The 21701-nt window shown below is 36.9% G+C and overlaps 1 protein-coding gene across 9 annotated transcripts in view; it reads right to left on the reverse strand.

The window, feature by feature from the left end:
- Positions 1-21701, reverse strand: part of MDGA2 (MAM domain containing glycosylphosphatidylinositol anchor 2) — an 837423-nt gene that overhangs the window by 499378 nt on the left and 316344 nt on the right. Inside the window, exon 1 of one of the 9 annotated variants that reach the window (XM_021074087.2) lies at positions 16930-17021. The exons of 7 other annotated variants lie outside the window; for them this stretch is intronic. The gene's annotated coding sequence lies outside the window, so the exon portion shown is untranslated. Of the gene's footprint in view, positions 1-14192; positions 14362-16929; positions 17022-21701 lie in introns of those variants that run through there. One more of the 9 variants, XM_021074085.2, reaches the window with a different exon arrangement.

Raw genomic sequence — 21701 nt, forward strand, 5'->3', positions numbered from 1 at the left:
CAAGCAACTTATACAACTCAACAACACAAATGGAAAAATGGGCAAAACACACAATGGAAAAATGGGCAAAACACCTGACTAGACATTTCTCCAAAGAAGATGTACAGATGGCCAAGAAGCACATGAAAAAATGCTCAACATCCATGATTATTAGAGAAATGCAAATCAAAACTACCACGAGATACTACCTCATACCAGTCAGAATGGCGATCATTAATAAGTCCACAAATAACAAATGCTGGAGAGGGTGTGGAGAAAAGGGAACTCTCCTGCACTATTGTTGAGAATGTAAACTGGTATAACCACTATGGAGAACAGTATTGAAGTATCTTAGAAAACTATGCATAGAACTACCATATGACCCAGCAATCCCACTCGGGCATATATCTGGACAAAACTTTCCTTCAAAAAAGACACATGCACCTGCCTGTTCATTGCAGCACTATCCACAATAGCCAAGACATGGAAACAATCCAAATGTCCATCGACAGATGATTGGATTAGGACAATGTGGTATATATACACAATGGAATACTATTTGGCCATAAAAAGAACAAAATAATGTCATTTGCAGCAACATGGATGGAACTAAAGACTCTCATCCTGAGTGAAATATGTCAGAAAGAGAAAGACAAATGCCATATGATAGCATTTATATCTGGAATCTAATGTAGGGCACAAATGAACCTTTCCATAGAAAAGAAAATCATGGACTTAGAGAATAGACTTGTGGTTGCCAAGGGGGAGGGGGGGGCAAGTGGGAGGGAGTGGGAGCTTGGGGTAAATAGATGCAGAATGTTGCCTTAGGGATGGATTAGCAATAGGATCCTGTTGTGTAGCACCAGGAACTCTGTCTAGTCACTTATGATGGAACACGTAATGTGAGAAAAAAGAATGTATACATGTATATGCAACTGGGTCGCCATGCTGTACAGTAGAAAAATATATATATATAAATAAATGATTTAAAAAAATGGGTAGAAGATCTAAACAGACAATTCTCCAAAGAAGACATACAGATGGCCAAAAAACACATGAAAAGATGTTCAATATCACTCATCGTTAGAGAAATGCAAATCAAAACCACTATGAGGTACCATCTTACACCAGCCAGAATGGCCCATCATCAAAAAGTCTACAAACAAGAAGTGCTGGAGGGGGTATGGAGAAAAAGGAACCCTATTACACTGTTGGTGGGATTGTAAATTGGTGCAGCCACTGTGGAAAACAGTATGGATAGTCTTCAGAAAACTAAAAATAGAACTCCCATTTGTTCCAGCCTTCCCACTCCTGGGCATCTATCCAGAGAAAAGCATGACTCCCAAAGGCACATGTACTCCAATGTTCATTGCAGCACTATTTACAATAGCCAAGACATGGAAACAACATTTATCGACAGAGGAGTGGATCAAGAAGATGTGGTACATATACATAATGGAATATTACTAAGTCATTAAAAGGAACAAAATATCGGCATTTGTAGCAACATGGATGGACCTAGAAATTATCATGCCAAGTGATGTCAGTCAGACAATGAGACACCAACATCAAATGCTTTCACTGACATGTGGAATCTGAAAAAAGGACACAATGAACTTCTTTGCAGAACAGATACTGACTCACAGACTTTGAAAAAGTTATGGTCCACATGAGACAGGTTGGGGGGTAGGGGGATGCACTGAGGGTTTGGGATGGACATGCTATAAAATTTCGTTGTGATGATTGTTGTATAGCTATAAATGTAATAAAATTCATTAAGTATTAAAAAATTTAAAAACCTATAATGTTTTATTTCAAATGTAAATTATAACTTTTACCAATACTATGCTATTTTCTACTATCCTTCACCATTCTTTTTAAAATTAACTTTCCCTAAAACCTCACTTTATTTTCTTTCCTTTTATTTATGTTTGTTATTTTATTCCTTTACAAGTTTAATTCTTTTCACTTCTGTCACTATAGAGGCAGAAATCTCTCAAAATGGTCTAATCTCTTCTATAAAAAATAATCAAGGTTAATCCCCACAGCATATAAATATGCTTAATCTCTCCCATATTAGCAAATGGACACAAAACAACTCTTATCCTCCCATCAGTTGGCCTCCTCTTGTCTTTCCTTTGCAGCCTAGTGATTAGAAAGAACAGTACCCACTCTAAGCCATACACCTGCACCTGCCTTGCAATCCTCAGGCCACAGCAGTCTGGCTTCTGTCTTATCATTTGTATTTATGAAAGAATAAGGCAGGAAAATAGAAGACTGCTTGCTCCAATGCTAATTTTTTGTCATTATTGTGTTCTCTTACCTCTCCTTCTGTCTTAGTTTACCATTTTCACATCTATGTAACTATAAGAATCTTTTGAGAGTTCCCATTGTGGCTCAGTGGTAATGAACCCAACTATTATTGACAAGGATGCAGGTTCAATCCCTGGCCTTTCTCAGTGGGTTAAGGATATGGCATTGCCATGAGCTGTAGTGCAGGTCACAGACATGGCTCGGATCCACTGTTGCTGTGGCTGGCAACTGCTGCTCAGATTCGACCCTCAGCCTGAGAACTTCCATAGGCCACACGTATGATCCTAAAAAAGAAAAACAAACAAACAAACCCCTGAAATTACACTTTTGTTCTATACATGCAGATAAGCAGAATGTTCAATTTATACGTTTGTTCCAATAATTTCCTCAAAAAAAAAAAAGAGTTAAAAATCTCTCTGCCTTGTCATTTAACTAATCCCACGTAGTACAATATCTTGATAAATGAACAGTTTATAGATTATTTTTAATCGGCTTTTAGCTTAGGTGAACTGTTTGACTTCACTGATAATTTGTATTAACTACCATTTCAGCATCAATGTGAATTTATTTCCCTACCTCTTTCTGCTCATCTCTCATACTTGGTTAACACTGTATTCCTGTTCACTGGAGGGAAATGCATTTTTATCTTTAATTTGATGAGCTATAAAGTGAAATTACAAAGATCCTATTGATCATATTCTGGATTTAATCAAAAGAAGATCATATCTACCTCAATATGACTTTGGTGAAAAGCTCTGAATATGAAAGGTTTTGAATATTTTGTATTATTTCCTCAGCACATATTGAGCAGCATTGTTATAAATTAATTGAGCTGCCCTGAGAGAATCTGCAAAGCCCCAAGTAAGGTAAGAAATTAAACCCTGAAGCCTCTGGTTCTAGAAAGCAGCTATTAATTTTTCCTAAATAACAGCAGTTGATATGATTTTTTTAGGTTTCTATTAGCCAAGAATTTAAAGAAAAGAGTTTAAATTTTTAAACAAGTTATCTATTATATGTAATATATACTATTAAAGAAGGTAGAAGAAAGTTTGTCATCAAAAGGAAATGACCTTAAGTAACAATGTAATTACTTTGTTACAATGTTCATGAAATTTTAATGTTAAACAAAAAAAGCAATAATGCAATTTAAATTTTAACGTTAAAACAGTGATAAAAGCAAATAATGTTTTTGTGTAAAAGAATTATCTTGCAATGTCATCTTTTAACATTCTCAAATCAAGGTACTAGTTTTACAGAAAACTGGCAAAATAGTGATTTGAATTATCTTACACAAAAATGGCATATATGAATCCTAACCTTCTTAAATGAAACACTATAACATTTTTAAATTGTATTTTATTAAGGTTTTCACATTGACAATTTCGGATTTCATCAGAAATACCTTTCTTTTTTATCTAAAAACATAGCCTATAAACATTTAAGGCTAAAACTTCAAAAACTCTCATATGTTTTATAGATTTTAAAAAAATACAAATTTCACTGAATGCTGTCTTAATACAGCATTTGACAACCTCTGACATGTGTGCTGGAGGAATCATGGCCACTAAGTCTGGTAGAGACATTCACGTCTCTATGGGGATGTTCCCACAGCAAGCCCTTCACTGTTTCTTCTCATATTTCCCAGGAGGAACGTCTGACCTATAGGCAGGGAATATTTGAAAGCCTATCAAATATTTCAACAATCTCATAGTTTGTTATCAAAGGATTTGCATGAACTGAGCACTGCAACTTAAAGGTAAATATTGTGGGGATTTGTGTTTGCCAGAAGAAGGTAAAAATGTGAAGTTCCTTTTTCTATACTGGCTCCAATGCCACATCCTCAATTTTCTCCAACTAAAGGCTGAATCATAGAGTTCCCAGCACGGCAGAGCAGAAACAAATCTGACTAGGAACCATGAGGTTGTGGGTTCTAGCCCTGGCCTCACTTAGTGGGTTAAGGACCTGCGTTGCCATGAGCTGTGGTGTAGGTCACAGACACGGCTTGGATCTGGCGTTGATGTGGCTGTGACATAGGCCAGCAGCTGTAGCTTCAATGAGAACCCTAGCCTGGAAACCTCCATATGCCATCGGTGTGGCCCTAAAAAGCAAAAGCAAAAAAGCAAAAAAAAAAAAAAAAAAGCTGAATCATGTTTCTATCTAATCACTAAACTTTAGGAAAATAAAATCTACTCCAGAAATCTTGGAAGCTAAGCCACAGACTATCAATACCAACAAACAAGCTGGCGCAGACACAGACACCAGGGAGTTTCCTCTTGCTTTTATGGTACCATATCCTTTATGTGCTTTGAGTCATCATGGAAGCAGAGTAAAGGAGGCAGAGAGATTATTATGCTAAGAGAGGGGGCAGCTTTTAATCCTTAAAAACATTGGTTAAGTTTCCCCCCTCCAAATCAAACTTGTGAAATGATTTCTCTTAATAATGTCATGTAGTCAGTGAACCCTCCAAAGTTATTTGGACCAAATCTTCCTGACTCTTATGAATTATCATAAGATCAGTACTCCTGAACCTACAGGTACTAATGACATCATTTTTAAAACTCTCTGAACTGAAATGTATACCTGAAGGTACTCATCCTTCTCTAAAATGAAGAGCTTTTCAGCTTTATTTGAAAGAACTGCAAAGTCCCAGCAAATACTAACTGAAATGAAATTAGTGTTATCATTGTGCTCCAACCTTAATCACAAATTGGGTATTTAGAGACAGCTATTATTTCTTTCAGTCTAGCTCATCAACAAAACAAATGAGATTTACTACAGAATATGCCAAAAATGAAAACTTCAATTTGCTTCTCCAAGAGTGGCAATGGCAGGCAGAGGATTTTGAGGATCTGGCCTGCCAATTTCCCCATTGTTTCTCTCCATTGAGAAGTCACTACAGCTGCCTGTTGCCCCAAGAAAGAAAATTTCCTCAGCATGTCACAAAAATGCCTTCTGAGCCCCAGAATATAGGAATCAGTGTGACAATGACACAAACCCAAAAGTCCCCTTCTAACCTGGGCAGAAGAGAGATTATCCCAAAGCAAGAATTATTCCAACTGCACCAGGCCACACGCATAGACTGAGAACTTCACAAACTCCAAGCACCTGTGAAAGTGTGTTATTCTGACCTCCCACTCTCCTCAATCACCTGTTCTCCTTTGGTTTGCCAAAGAGCAAGACTCTGTTCTCAACTTTAAACATTTTCTTCAATCTCCTGAATAAACTCATACATTCCCATTGTTATGACAACAAGAACTGTTGTAATTAACATTAGGATTTGTTAATAAACAAATAATGTGAGAAATATGCAGTGTCACAGAATCTTACAATCTTAGGAGTGGAATCCCAATCCTGGGCATATATGAAGACAAAACCTTCATTGAAAAATTTACATGCACCCCTATGTTCATTGTAGCACTATTCACAATAGCTAAGACATGGAAACAACCTAAATGTCCAATGACAGATGAATGGATTAAGAAGATGTACATATATACAATGGAATACAACCCAGCCATACAAAAGAACAAAATAATGCCATTTTTAGCAACATGGATGGAACTAGAGACTCTCATACTAAGTGAAGTCAGAGAAAGATAAATACTATATAGTATCACTTTTATCTGGAATCTAATATATGGCACAAATCAACCTATCTGTAGAAAAGAAACAAACTCATGGCAAGTCCCTGTTGTGGCTCAGTGGTTAATGAACCCAACTAGTATCCATGAGGACACGGGTTTGATCCCTGGCCTTGATCAGTGGATTAAGGAACCAGCGTTGCGGCAAGCTGTGGTGTAGGTCGCAGATGCAGCTCGGATCCCGTGTTGCTGTGGCTGTGGTATAGGCTGATGGCTACAGCTCTCTGACTGGGCCCCTAGTGTGGGAACCTCCATATGCTATGGGTATGGCCCTAAAAGACAAAAAAAGATAAAGAAACTCATGGACATGGAAAACAGACTTGTGGTTGCCAAGGAGGAGGGAGATGGAGGGACTGGGAGTTTGGGGTTAGTAGATGCAAACTATTCCATTTGGAGTGGATAAGCCATGAGATCCTGCTGTACAGCACAGGGCACTCTATCTGATCACTTGTGATGGAACTTGATGCAGGATAATGTGACAAAAAGAATGTACATAAATATATAACTGGGTCACTTTGCTGTATAGCAGAAATTGACAGAACATTGTAAATCAACTCTAACAAAATTTAAAAAAAAATTTAGAGGAGTAGTAGCAAATCAAATGGGTGACCCACAACACTTAACAGGTACACATAATTTTTAAGTTGAATTTTATATGCTTAACCTGTTTTTTTCTATTACAAACTTCTAATAGTACTTGTTTTTTTCTTTTTTTTTGAGCAAAATGAGGGAATATATAAAAGTATATAAATAACTGCTTGTAGCCACAGCTCCTTACTGTTAAGATAAAATTGTTTTACTTAAATTCTCAAAATACTATTCAGCTAACTTCAAATGCTATGCTGGAAATTCTTCTAATTTTTCTCTGAAGAAGTGATGAGATCATATGTATTAGATGTTAGCCAAATAAGTTATTCAGACTTTAAGGAGTTCAGGTTGTAACAGAGCTGGATCAATGCCTCGCAAAATATATTTTCAAAGACAAGTGGCCTATAAACATGTTCAATGTTGTTCAACTGAGATAAATTTTAAAGAAATTTGAACCACTAAAATATTTCTTTTTTCCAAAGATATTAACAAAGATAAAAAATAAATAAAAGAAGCCTAATGTTTGAGTAAGCATGAGGCAATATATAGCTCCATATTTATTAGATGGGAATCAGTGCAGTTTTTTTTGAGGAAGCATTTTGCCAATGTAGATTACAAATGTAAAATATACACAAATTTTGTGCCCTCTCTAAAAAGAAAAAAAATGACTAATGAGACAATTTGAGAAAAAGTACATAAGCAAATATCTCCACTACAATATTTATAGTGGAAAAACTGGAAATGACATGCCAGCAAATTAAGAAGCTATTAAACAAATGTATGTGGCTTCAAATGTATTGACATACAAAAATGCTAATGTCATTGATTTTTAAAAATAAGGTTTGAGAAGAGTGTGGATCATATAAAGTGTCGTGGTTATAAGCAACTCTGAATCCAGGTGCCCAGGTTCAAATTCCCATTCTGACATTAACTATATGACATTGAACAAATGACTTCATATTTCTGTGCCTCTGTTTTGGTATTTATAAAACTGATTAAAAATCCCACCTCTCTCAAAGGATTTAGTGACAATGTGACAAATAATACTCACTGGATCGATGGCCAGTTCATCACAAGCTAGCAGCCATTAGTATTTTCAAACTTATGTATAAATTTTTTACATGTACAAACTAAATATACACATAGGACAACTCTACAAACATGTTCTCTGAATTTTTTTTTCCCCAAAGATAAAGATAAGCTCACAAGGGGGAAAAGGTATGACCAAGAATGACCATTAATAATTTATAAAATTATAGAGCCAACGTAAGTATCAAACAGTGTTACCGGATTGATAACAGATTACCCTTCTACCAGCATACAATGATGATGCTGATTGACATGGAAAGCAATCCATAATTATTGCTAAGAATAATGTGTCTGTCACAAACGTATTCAGGTACTATGTGCAACTATGTGCCTAGAGATGGTCTAGAGGATATAGACCAGAATTCTAACAATTGTGAGATCCTGGGTAGTGAATTTTCTGATATCTTTGCTATTTTTCTTAATATTATCTAGATTCCCCCCCCCTTTTTTTTTTTTTTTTTTACAGTAAATGACTCCTCCCCCTCCCCAGAACTAATGAAATGATCTTGCATTTCATCTCTATGACTTGGAGCCAAGCTCTGCTTCTCTGATTGTAATACTTTCTCTGTTCTACTTCACAGTGGCACAATTCTCTTAATCTCAACAGATAAAGGAAGGCACTTATCTGGACCCACAAGATTTTTCCCCATAAACTTCAGGACTTTTTTTTATTGACTTAAAATCTTCTGACTTTTCTTAAATTGTGTTTATGGACTTCAACAATCCCTCATCTTTGCCCTGTCAAGCTCGTCTGCAGTAGAACCACAACCTCTGTGTACAAGTTTGAAGCAGTTTAACTTTCTCACTTATTATGTAATTCTAATCAACTGTTTCAGCAAAATCTCAGTAAGCACCATTGGTACTAAAATCTAAATCATCACTGGACTATGACAGGTATTTCTTTCATCTCTCAAAATGCTAATGCAGACTTACACTCTTCCTGCTCCCAAGTTCCTTAAGGAAACTCTTAATAGCTTCTTGCATTCTCTGAATTTCAATTTAACTTTTTTTTCCAATTTATTTTTATAGCAAAATAAGACAATACCTGAAAATCCATTGAATGACCAAGCTCTTTTTGGTTCAGGTCACCAGTTTTGTCTACTTTGCCAGGTCCCCTAATAAGTCATCACTAATGTATCATCTTACTGGCCCACACTCTTAGGGAATTATCTCGCAAATACCAACAATACACTTTTACAACAGCAACATAATTTAAAGCAACAGCTAAAGCAGTCAACATTTTAAGCAAAAGAAAATGGAATTTTTTTCTTTCATTACTAATTTTCTCCCATGCCTCCTTAATGCAAATAATGAATGACTGTGTATATACACACATATTTATGCATATATATATGTGTGTGTATATACACAATCATTTATTACATATTTAAAAGTCCTTAACAGTAAAATAGTTGAAACTTTCTAATGTTGCTAATTAAGTATTGGGTTTTCAGTTGTACTTCCTGGGTTGGAAACACTAGCATATAATTTACGATAATCTCAATTTCCTCATGTATACAATGGGGGCGAAATGATGTTCTGTTTCATACTGTTGCAATAGTCATATTAGATAATCAAATCTAGGGTTACCATAGTTATTGTCTCATAACATTCAAAATTTTAATTTTCATTGGCAGTCTGAAATCTCCGTGTAAGGAACAAACACTGGAGGAATAATATTATTGGTGATTAGTAAAATAATTACATTTTCATCCCAATAACTTACATGAAACAAACAAACAAACAAAACTAGAAATGAAGAACATTTGCAAAGGGACCCTAAAATTGCCCATGTAATAAAATGATCAAACTTGTCAGCGAATCAAAACTTCTTTTCTGGGAGTTCCCGTCGTGGCGTAGTGGTTAACGAATCTGACTGGGAACCATGAGGTTGCGGGTTTGATCCCTGCCCTTGCTCAGTGGGTTGACGATCCGGCATTGCCGTGACCTGTGGTGTAGGTTGCAGACGCGGCTCAGATCTAGCATTGCTGTGGCCCTGGTGTAGGCCAGCGGCTTCAGCTCCAATTAGACCCCTGGCCTGGGAACTTCCATATGCCGCGGGAGCGACCCAAGAAATGACAGAAAGGCAAAAAAAAAACCCCAAAAACTTCTTTTTGAGGCCAGCTGATTAAGTATATGAATAAAAATCATTGCTGAAAATTTCAGCTGAAACTAGTGCTTTCCAAAAATAACAGCTTCTTAACAAGGTAAATATCACTTTATTTACTTAGTTAATATCCCAAACCAGTTTTAAATAAATAAAAATAAGGAAACACCAAATGAATAACAAGTATATTTATCAATAGAGAAGCATTTATCCCCCCCCCCTTTTTTGGCATTTTAGGGCTGCACCGGAGGCATATGGAAGTTTTCCAGGCTAGAGGTCAAATCAGAGCTGTAGCTGCCAGCCTACATCACAGCCACAGCAACACCAGGTCCAGGTCTGAGCTGCATCAGCAAACTACACCACAGCTCACGGCAATGCTGGATCCTTAACCCATTGAATGAAGCCAGAGATCAAACCCACATCTTCATGGATACTAGTCGGGTTCATTACTGCTGAGCCATGACAGGAACTCCCGAGAAGCATTTCAAATAGGATTTTGTCTAATTAATCACTCACTATTAGCATTCTTAGAAATAATGTTTTAATACTCAGAGCACAAAGCATGTAGTATTTTCTTCCCTATCATCATCTAAAAATGAGCCAAACACTTGGATAAATTTCAAAGACCATGCAAACAAACACTTTTTAAGTGACATTTTCAATACAGAAGTTTCGGTATTTAAAATGAATAGTGGAAGTATGACTTAAGCCAAAAATGTTTTTATGCAGATTAAGTGTCCATTTTAATTAAGGGCTGAAAACAAGAGACCTAAGGGTCTAAATCCAGAGCTATTTTGACATATATCAAATGTTCTTTAATTTCCAATGAAAGGCCTTTCTGACAAGGTTTCATGTCAATATGTTCCTATTAGTTACCAGTACCTTTAAGTGGTGTTTTGTCACCAACCTACATTAGTATATCAAAGTATGACAGGAAATTAATGGCTTCACACAATAATAATTCAGATTACAGTCTCTAGTCAAATATTTAGAACAGTACCTCAATAGTAATAAAACATGAATATCTGTTTCTACTTTATTTGATAAGAGACACTGAAGAAAAACTGAATAGAGTGATAAATACAGGTTCTCAAAATCTTTTTTTAGTTAAGATTTAGTACAGAAGTTACATAATTCAGTTCTGGAAGTAAACTTCCTCTTTCAATAAATAGAACAATAACTGAGTTTGAGAAATCTAAGACAAAGACTTTAATATATGTATGTGTATGTGCATGAAAACCTCAAAAATATTTGACATGTTGACGTGGTATTTGTCTCTAATTTTTTTCTTCACATAGGTAACAGATTAAAATATGTGACTTTTTTTTTTTTTTTTTTTTTTTGTCTTCTTAGGGCTGCACCCACTGCATATGGAAGTTTCCAGGCTAGAGGTAGAATTACAGCTGCAGCTGCTGGTCTATGCCATAGCCACACCAAATCTTAGCCATGTTTGTGACCTATGCCACAGCTTGCAGCAATGCTGCATACTTAACCCACTGAGTGAGGCCAGGGATCAAATCCACATCCTCATGGATAATAGTCAGGATCTTAACCCACTGAGCCACAATGGGAACTCCTAAAATATGTGACTTTTTATCATTCCTGAGGTGGAGATGGCTAACAGTGTGCTGTGGAGTTAAGGGCTTTTATATTTTTTTGGAAGAGTTTGCCTAAAGCTCTCAATGATATCTTCTCAAGAACAGCTTCATGTAGTGTGGACCACTATCTGAAGTAGTCTTCCCCTAGAATGATCATGTGTCCATCAGGTCATTTATATGCGGGGAGAAGACTTTGGCCCATCCCAATTTGGTTATCTTTTTTAAAAAGAGCCAATCATGGCAAGACTATTTCCTATGCTACTCAGGCCTTTTCTCATTCGTATTTATTCGAGAGGACACATACATTAAGTTACAGAATGGCCCATCTACCATCTATTTAATGGTTCACAAATCCATATAGCCAACCCAGACCTTGGTCCCGCTCTCCAGGCCTCTATATCTAGCTGCCTACCTGTCAGTTTGTCTTGAATATCTTTATGTTCCAATATATCCAAAATTGAACTCATCACTCTCCCCTCAAAAAAAAAAAAAAAGTCTTCTTTCATTCATCTTTTCCTATGTCACTGAAATTTCAATAGTATCAGAAAAGTTGCTGATGTAGAACTCATTCTTGCCCTCATTATCAGGTGTTGTTGATTTCACCCTCTTAATCAGTCCCTTCCCTCCATCTTCACCACACCCATGCCACCTCAAGCTGCCAGTACCTCACTAAGACTACTGCAAAATACCCTAACTAATGGCCTGTTTCCTACTGCTTTTCCAGACAGCACACTAATGATTTTTCAAAATGACCACATTAACCCCTTACTTAATAATCATCAGTGGCTCCTAATGCTTTTAAAATAAAACTGCTATTAACAAGGCTCTGAAAGTTTTTCACCTGTTTCCCCAGGGCATTCAAATTTTCATCCTTCTCTCTTCCACTCCCTCTAACTTTCAGGGTTTAATCCTGCCCCAAGGCCTTTGCAAATGTTGTCCTTTCTGGTTCCTAAATCCTCTCCTCTCCATCTTAACCTAGTTATTGCTTACTCAGAGCTCAGCTCCAGGGGTTCTTCCAGAGGCACTCATTGCTTAGACCCCCTGGAATAAATCAAATCACTCATTTCTTGCCACTCAGAGCAACCTGGGCTTCTTCTTCATACCACTTATTATAGATACAAATCTACAAACACTTCTATGATTATTAAACAGTCTCCTCCAGTTAGAAGGAAACTCCATAAGGGCAGGAACTGTGCCTGAGTTCATTCAGCATTATATCCCAGGAATCTAGTGCTGGCCCAGCACATAATGCTTACTTGAACGCTGGATGTTTACTGAATGAATGCATGAATGCAGTGCAAAACAACAGCCTATATAGATATATAGTAGAGAGAGTGGAAGGAGGGAGGGAGAAAGAGAGGGAGGAAGGAAGGAAGGAAGGTCATAGAAAAAAGAGGCTATACCTAACTCTTGACTATGCACAGTATCATATATAGATTACACATATGCCTATTTTAAAAATTCTGTCTTTTCTTAACTGGTGATATCGTTTCATCAAATGAAACCAATCCAGGTCCACATCTCTCAGACTAAAATAATTTACATTTTAATTTCCTTTAGCCTGGGGAGATAGCCTTTAGCTTATCTTCCCTGTAGTCTGTTTAATGTGGAAAAATCTACATATAAAATGTCTGAGAATATGCTGCTTAAGATGCCTATAATGATTCTGAAATTTTCACTAAGTGTTTTATTACAATAGTTTTCTTACTAGTTGGTGGATCTTCAGTCATCTCCTGATATGCTGGACTGGAACAATGGACTACCAGCTTTATGTAGGCAAATCATAGATACTGACGTTTGTAAATAATATCCTTGGGTTCAACGCAATTCAAACAAAACATCCCTTTCCAACAAGTTTTTGTGAGTATATGCTTCTGACTGGCAGACAAGTTATAAAATTCTATTATAATCTGCAACATTATTCTTGTCTTTTAAATAAGGAAACTGTTTTTCCCTATGTTTGAACTTTTTTTCACCAAGTCTATTAAATTTATTTTCCTCCTTCTACTACACCAATGCCTTCTTCATAAACTAAAAAAATGAAAAGCGAACTTCGTTTTCAGCCAACACGTGCTACTAAACACCAATGTATGGAAAAAAATTGTCAAGGACATTTCACCTCTTCAGGTTCATTTACATCATTTCTACAGACCTGCTAAAAGCAAGCAGGGTGTTATTTTTAATGATAGAGATAGCCACTGATGAAGTGATGTCTTATCTACTAATTTTTCTCCGGAAAAATGGGGTGACATTTTCTCTACTACCTTGAACTATTTCGATTTATGACTTTAGTAAGAGAAACATACTTCAAATGCTTTCACATTATTGTATTAAAACTAAAAAAGATAAGCTTCTTGTTACAGATTTATTGAAGCCCAAAAAAGGTATGTTAGAGTTCTGCCTAATCCCCAATACCTGAAAATGTGGCCTTATTTATAGGGTCTTTACAGAAATAATCAAGTTGAAATGAAATTATTAGACTTGGCCCTAATTCATATGAAGGATGTCCTTATGAAAAAAAGAGAGAAATTTGAAAACTGACATGCACACAAGGAGAACTCTGCCTTGTGGACATCGAGGCAGAGATTATGGGTGATATATCCAGACAAACCAAGAAACACCAAAGCTTGCCAACAAGCCTGCAGAAGCTAGGGAAGAAGCATGAAACTCATTTTTCCTCCAAGCCCTCAGAAATGAAACTGTGCCCACAGAGTTAACTGAAGCTGGTAACTAATAGAAAGTCTTGAGCTCCGCTTAGGGAACAACAGAGAAGGGAACAGCCTGTTAAAACCCCTCAATTTGTAAAGAGCCTGCATTAAGTTTGCTTTAGCCATTTTTTTTTTTTCCCTTCTTGCTTTGTCCTCTTCAGTTGCTTACCTTTCCAACCTCACATAGCAAGTTGGTTTACAGAAACTGGGAGTCAGCCCTTATCTTGTACAAGCCTGCTGGCACAGGTTGGCACCACAACCCCCAAAACTGCTCCTGTGCTGCATGTCTACACACCGGCCTGGTGACGTCAGACGCTAGAACTCTCCACCCTCCAATCACACTCAGAACTTCTAGGTTGACTATGCAGAAGCTCAGAAACCAGATGCACCTGTGTGGAACAGCAATGACCTCACCTACTTCCTCACCTCCTATCACTTTTCCCCACCCCTACGGCCAAACTGCTTATCCCATAAATATCCCAACTGCACCCCTTGCCTTTGGGGAGGTAGATCTGTGATGTATTCTCTGCCTCCTTGTTTGGCTGCCTCCCAAATAAGCTCCTTCTCAGCTGTAAACCTTAGCATCTCTCAATGTATTGCACGTGGGGCAAATGGACCTGGCCCGGTAACAGGAAGAATCAATTCTGCCAATACCTTGACCTCAAACTTAGAGCTGCTAGAACTATGAAGTAATATATTTATGTTGTTTAAGACACCCAGTCTGCTGTATTTTGTTAAAGTAGTCCTAGGAAACTAAGACATTGTTGAACAATTAGTGAGGAAGATGGGATGTTTAGAGCTTGTCATTTTCCCTTGGTGATATAATGAGAGTCACCAAGTGATATGAGCAGGAATGATAGCAATGCATCTACCTATCATTCCTTTTTGCCTCCTTCTAGATTCCTCTCTTCTACTCTCTCTTCCTTCCTTTGTGACTTTTTTCTCTCTTCCCTCTGTCCCTTCTTTCCTTTCTCTGTTTGAATAACATGGTGAATAAGTCACAGTCCCTATCTCCAAGAATACTATTAAAGAGAAATGAGTTTTCTAAGCAAAGAACTCCATTGTTTTGTACTTAAATACAGTGAGAGAAAAGGTTATACATCTAAAATTTTGATCAAAAACAAGGCGTTTCCATTGTGGTTCAGGGTTAAGAACCCAACAAACTGTATGTGAGAATGTGGGTTCTATCCCTGGCCTTGTTTAGTGGGTTAGGATCCAGAATTGCCACAAGCTAGGTCACAGGTGTGGTTCAGATCTGGCATGTCTGTGGCTGTGGTGTAGGCTTGCATCTGTGGCTTGAATTCTACCCCTAGCATGGGAAATTTCGTATGTCTCGGGTGCGGCCCTACAAAGGAGAAAAAAAAAAAGCTGAACCCAAACTTATACAAGTTAATGGTCAAAGGGGACACAAGCAAGGACTTTGTTGGCTAAGGAATATCAAGGACACCCTATGAAATTCTATGGTAAATGAAAGACCTTCTCAGGAAACATAGAAACATATATATGACTAGAAATGATATATTTGAAAATGAAAGAAAGCAGAGTAGATTGTGGCTCCTGAGTAATTAGTTGGCTACTCTTTATTAGCTTGAGAGTAGAAACACAGACACACACACACACCAAAGTGACCTTCCAGTTCGGTTATGTGTAAACCTGTACATTTGCTGTTGACATTCCCTTTTGTGTGGCAGGTCTAAGTAAGGGCATTGCAGCTGTAAGAGAAGAATCTGTTGGTATTTTTACTTATTTTTTAATTAACTGCTTTTGGACACAGCTGATATTCATAGAGCATTATTAACATATACTAATTCTTGAAATTGTATTTATCAAATGGAATGTCTTGGCCAAAGGATATATCCCATTGCTAGCTGTTATATATTAGTTGCCCTGAAGACTTGCAATTGAAGCTCTAGCTGCTAGGCTTGTCACTGTTCAATGCCAGTTGTCCCTGCCTGGGAATGAGGTCACCTTTTCCTATTCTGTGGTTTCTTCTGTGCTACAAACAGATCCGGTAAGAATTACAAAAGCTAATTAGCAGTCAACCATTGCTCTGTGGTATTCAATGAATTGCGGTTTTATCTGAACCAAAGACGGAAGAAAAATTACAACAGTGTTCATAAGTGATAGTTTAGCTATACAAGTTAAAGATGCTTACAAAAATGAGGTACAATGATATTTATAAAGATGTAGTCACATTGCAGAAGCAAAATAAACTTTCACAATGTTTTTGTTTGGAAAATTGACATGCCTTTCTTTCAACTCTCCCATTAGTAATTATTGGTCATATATATTCAGAAAGAGAATAGCAATTATCTAATAACACATTCTGTAATAATTTATTTTAATAAGTCCCCTTTCAGTTCTGGAAGTCATAGCTTTGTGAACTGCATGTAGCATTTTACTTAGGCAGAAATACCTAGGCTATTTGTTATTAAAATGCTAACAATGACTTTTTTCCAAAATACTGAATGGCAAATTGAATAGTAAATTGTGTAAAGGGAGAGAGACATATTTCAAGACATTCTATATAAAGAAAAGGATTTTCCATTCACAGTGTTATGTTTGGATTGATTCCCTGTCAATGAAGACACTGGCTGACCAGATGTGAGTCATATGTCACAGAGCAAAGGTTTTTTCTTAAGACTTAATGCAGCTGGAATAGCTATAAACAGCAGAGTAACCAGTTGTAAGGGGAGGAAAGCCAAGGGTTCCTACATGGGTAATAATGCTTCCTCTTCCTCAGGTATTTGGCTGACAAGTTTTGAAATGTAAAAATTAAGTTACCCTCTGACAGTAGTTTGGGGAACTAAGTTTTGCAATGTAGTTTTTAGCCCTTTATTATTATTGTTCTTTTAAAATTAGTGCCCTGTAGCAAGAAAATAATAAACTAAAAAACTGAAACTTACTGCTAAAATGTGATGAAATCAAGCAAACTGACAAGGAGATACAGCTTCTGGAGAAGCAGAATTCAATCTGACTTTATCCTTCAGGAACAGTGCTGGAATAAAGGAGGCAGGGCTTTTAATGCAATACTACCCAGAAAACATGGCATGCATCTAAAGAAAGTAACTTTGATGGCATATTCGCATCTCAGATTGTATTTATCATCTGTGGGTACTCATTTTCTCCATTTGGACTGAGATAGCACAATAATTCTAGGTTCTCTGAAGAGTAGAATGTTATTATTTTTCAAGTCTGTTTATTTATCTAAAGTATGACTATTTTTTCAAAGCCATGATTCAAATATGTGGAATATTTATCAGCATTGGATTAAGTCCATGTATAATCCCCGCCGCCATGATTTCCACCCTGAACCCCACCAGCACATACATCTTCCTCCCTCTGGCGGATGATTAGTTTTAATAGAAAGCTTGCAGTTACCACAAATAATAAAGGAGAAAGGACTAAGTCTGTGACACAGAACAGAGGGACAAATTTGGGGGTGGTAGAAGATTCATCCCCTCCTTTTAAAGACCAACTTCATCTACTGTCCTAGAGTGAACTTTGTTAGGTGTTAGCTAACTATAGCCTCAGGGGGAAAAAGTCATGCATATACATATAGTTTCATATGTCAATTTTGGGGTTGGGGGGTGGGGGAGCTTGTGGGTTTTGGGGTTTTTTTTGGCTGTGCCCAACATGAAGAAGTTCCTAGGCCAGGAATCAAACCTGCACCACAGCAGCACCCCAGCCACAGCAGTGACAACACTGGATCCTTAACCGAGTCAGCAGGGAACTCTCAGATAACAGTTTGACTGACTACATATACAGGTTCAAAATAAAGGGCTTGTCCACAGTTACTTATTAAATGACTTGTGGCTAGACTTGACTAATAGATATAATAAAATAAATGGTTCATTTCCCACATAGGAAAAAAAAGCAAAAAGACAGAGAAAACAAAGTTGTCTATAACTATTAAAGAATTACTAAACATTCTCAACTAGAATGACATCCATTAGAATTAATTTGCAATACAATTTCAAAAGTCGAGGCTGGCAAAAGCACAAGAGGGAAGAACTTAAATTGAAAGGAATGTGATAAGAATGAAAGCATAAAATAGCCTGGAAGAAACAGATATGAGAAAAACCAAATCTTGAATAATACTATTCAATTAAATTTAGGAAATATTTAATTGAGTAGATACTCTATGCAAATATTGCATTAAGACCTGTAACTAATACAAAAATAAATGAATCTATCTACAGAAAAGAAACAAACTCATGGACATGGAGAACAGACTTGTGGTTCTCCCCCTCCCAGGGAAGGGGAGGGAGTGGGAGGGACTAGGAGTTTGGGGTTAGTAGATGCAAACTATTGTCTTTGGAATGGATAAGCAATGAGATCCTGCTATATAGCAAAGGAAACTATGTCTAATCACTTGTGATGGAACATGATGGAAGGTAATGTGATAAAAAATGTGTATGTATATGTGTAACTGTGTCACTTTGCTGTTCAGCAGAAATTGATAGAACACTGTAAATCAACTATAATTTAAAAAAATTTTTTTTCAATTATCTTTCTCCCGGAAGTCCAAAGTACAATGAGGAGAGTCAGATTTTCAATTTTTTTTTTTTTTCTTTACAGCTGTACCCACGGCATATGGAAGTTCCTGGGCTAGGATTTGAACAGAGCCACAGCCACAACAAAACAGGATCCGAGCCACGTTTGTGACTATACCATAGCTCATGGCAACACTGAGTAAGGCCAGGGATCGAACCAATGTCCTCATGGATACTAGTCGGGTTCTTAACCCTCTGAGCCACAATGTGGTTTAATGTTGCTCATAGATCAGTTGCACCAGAATCACTGGAATGCATGTTACAATGCTCATTCCTTTAATCACCAAGAAAATGTCAAAGTTACCTTTCATCTAGAGAAGGTCAGAATATTTTCCTTCTTCAGTGCACATTAGTCTGGAACCTGGAATCATCTGTGGACCTTTCTAGCTCAGAGTCATTGAACCAAATCATTGCATCAAAATTACCATAAAATAATTATTTAATTTTTTTCCTTATTAGTTTGCTTGAAAAGTATGATGGAAATGAGCAGTAAACAAATTTATTGGTATATTTTTTTTCTTGGCTGTGCTTGCAGCACGTAGATATTCCCAGGTCAGGGATCAAACACACACCACAGCAGTGATCTGAGACATTGCAGTGACAACTCTGAATCCTTAACCTACTATGTCACAAGGGAACTCCTTCATATTTTCTTTCAACCATGAACTTTTGTCTCCATGTTTCAGAATCTAATGGAGGTTGTTTAAATTGCTATATTTTATAAATTGCTTGAAAATTTCTATTGATTTATTTATTGTCTTTAGTCTTTTCAGAGCCGTATGCACAGCATATGAGGTTCCCAGACTAGGGGTGGAATTGGAGCTGTAGCTGCTGACCTATGCCTTAGCCACAGCAAGTTGGAATCCAAAAGGAGTCTGTGACCTACACCACAACTCACAGCAACACAGCATCCCCAACCCACTGAGCAAGGCCAGGGATAAAACCTGTGTCCTCACAGATGTTAGTCAGATTTGTTTCTGCTGAGCCATGACAGGAACCCCTGTTTGAAAATTTAAAGATGTGAGGTTCTTTTCTTGATTTCTGACAATGGTTATATCTTAACTTGGTAAAAGGAGAAAGGATGTTAAATGTTAGAAATGTTGTTCTTCAGTACTGTATGAGTGAGGGAAAATGTGTCATTAGGCAGCCTTAGGAGTAATTAAATTTAAAAGATGTAGGCTGCATAGTAATCTTGGGGAAGATGGATCAAGGAAAAATAGGCACCCATATCTGGACAAAAAGCAAACGAAAAGAGTTATAACAAAAGTAAATGACAAGACATGGTTACTGTGTTGCAGCAAAATTTTGGAAGAAAAAGCTGGCAAAAAAGGAAAGGAAATAAGAAAGAACTGAAAGAACTAAAACATGGTAAAATGAAACCAGGAAAGAGCATAGACAATATTGTCATGAGAGGTTACATATTCTGATTTTTTGGTTGGGCATTCATGATCTGACTGAATGTCTCAATTATCCTCAACTAAGGAAGGGAAACGGAGAATTCAGCAATATTATTCAAGTTACGAAACAAGTGTTATTGGATGATTGCATCCATCCTGGGCCAGGTATCTCAATGCATTGATTGCTTTGCATCCTGCGGCCAGGTATCTTAACCATGAGAAAATCCTGGCTTCATACCAAGAGGAGGCGCTGGGGGGGCTGGGTGATGGTGGTCAGTGTCATCCTTTTCTCTTTGAACATTTAGCATCATAAAATAAGCATCTGCATTAATGCATTCAGACCTCATGAACCAGAATCCTTCGGATCAGGCCACCCAAGAAGCTGTATTAATGACATTCACAATGAAATCTGAGAACTTATTTTCTAATACAAGAATACTTTGAAAAATACTATAATAGATCTTCACTTAGCATAACATGGGAAAGTAAGGGAGGGAGCGAACATTACAAAATGGGAGAAGGAAATCTGAAGATAACCTCTTTGAGAAACTGGGACAGATTGATCTTTGCAGGATAACTGGTACTTTACTGGGTATATATAGGAAAGAAGAATATATATCGGTTATAGGGAATAGTTAGAAGAAAGGGTCAGGGCCAAAATAAAGCAAAACTCTCAAGAATATTTAAAAAATTGATAATGTAATACAAGGAGAAAATAAAGCAGTATGAGAGATGGGCCAAACGAGTAAGGACTTTGAATTCTAGATTAAGGAGTTGAGACCATATACTTAAGAAACATAGAGAGCCACAGATGTCTGAGGATACACGAGACTAAACTAAATAAAGTTATAGAGAGGCCAGGGTAGGTGAGAAGAACGGAAAAAAAGATTCACTAGGCCAATATAGAGGACTTCACTGGTCATAAAGGCATCAATGTAAGACATGGTCATAGTGCAAGATACCTAGGGTACATCTGGAATTTAAAGGAATTTAAAGAGGCAGAGTGAGACAGCATCTAACATTAATCTAAGATGGCAGCAGTGCAAGCTAAAAAATAATAATAAAAACTAATAGGAATTAATAGAAAAACTGGAAGTTCTAAACCTTTCTGTTAAATAATCTACTTCAGTAAATGGCACCAAAAATCAAACACTCCACCACATCTGATATCTTCAAACATCCCAGACATGTTTTCTCCACCCACTTCCTTCCATATCCATAAAGCTAGTACCAAAAATAGTTCAAGTGTATATCATATAATACTTACTAGGTTCCAGGAGCTATAATATGTATTTTCCACATTTCTAAAAATTAAAATACAGTTGATTTACGAAGTTGTACCAATTTCTGCTATACTGCAAAATGACCCAGTCATTCATATATATATATGTGTGTGTGTGTATATATATATATGCATTTATATATATATATGTATATATATATATATATATATTTATATGTATATGCACACACACATTCCCTTTCTTTTAGCATCCTCTAACTTGGACAACAACTCTAATATAGGTACAATTCCACTCATTTTGTGGATGAAAAAATTAAGACTCAGAAAAGCAAAAAAGTAAAATAATTTGCCCCGGGTCATAAAGCCATTAAGAAGCCAACAACTGTGCACTGATACCCCCTAAATAACCTCCCAGTTATTCCTCTCCATTAACATTTTCCTCCCACAGATCTAGTCAAAGTTACTCTCCTCTCTTACCTAAA

Source organism: Sus scrofa, chromosome 1 (assembly GCF_054392235.1).
Source record: "Sus scrofa isolate SSC_HxYL_T2T_F1_AM1 chromosome 1, Sscrofa_HxYL_maternal_Yorkshire_Landrace_v2.0, whole genome shotgun sequence".
Lineage (NCBI taxonomy): Eukaryota > Metazoa > Chordata > Mammalia > Artiodactyla > Suidae > Sus > Sus scrofa.